The sequence below is a fragment of the Rhagoletis pomonella genome, unplaced genomic scaffold, assembly GCF_013731165.1.
Source record: "Rhagoletis pomonella isolate Grant_MI unplaced genomic scaffold, Rhpom_1.0 Rhpom_scaffold_00006, whole genome shotgun sequence".
In the NCBI taxonomy this organism is placed as follows: Eukaryota; Metazoa; Arthropoda; class Insecta; order Diptera; family Tephritidae; genus Rhagoletis; species Rhagoletis pomonella.
The window spans coordinates 23,474,764-23,475,144 of NW_023458560.1; positions in this window are offsets into that span (position 1 = coordinate 23,474,764).

Sequence of the window (381 nt, forward strand, 5' to 3'; positions counted from 1 at the left end):
TAAATTTTACACTTTTGAATGTAAACAAAAATTATATCAGCTGTTCGCGTACTATTTTGGATATTTCTCGCTTGTGAGAGAACAGATGACATTTCGCCGGAATTTGGCAGTTGGTTGGTTTTTACTGGAGATTTTAAACGAACGCACCTATTTTATTCAACCAAAAACCTTTTTATATATAAGGGGAAACATACGACACGAGTCCTCGAACAGCGGAATTTTTTTTCTTTTTTAATTGAATTTTCTTTTAATTCTTAGATTTAATTGTTTTCAAAAGAAATATAAGTATGTATATATTTTAGGTGCATTTAATTTTTAGACACTTATTTAATTTTGTACAATCAACCGATTGTTATGAGGGAACACCCTAATGCCTTCTCT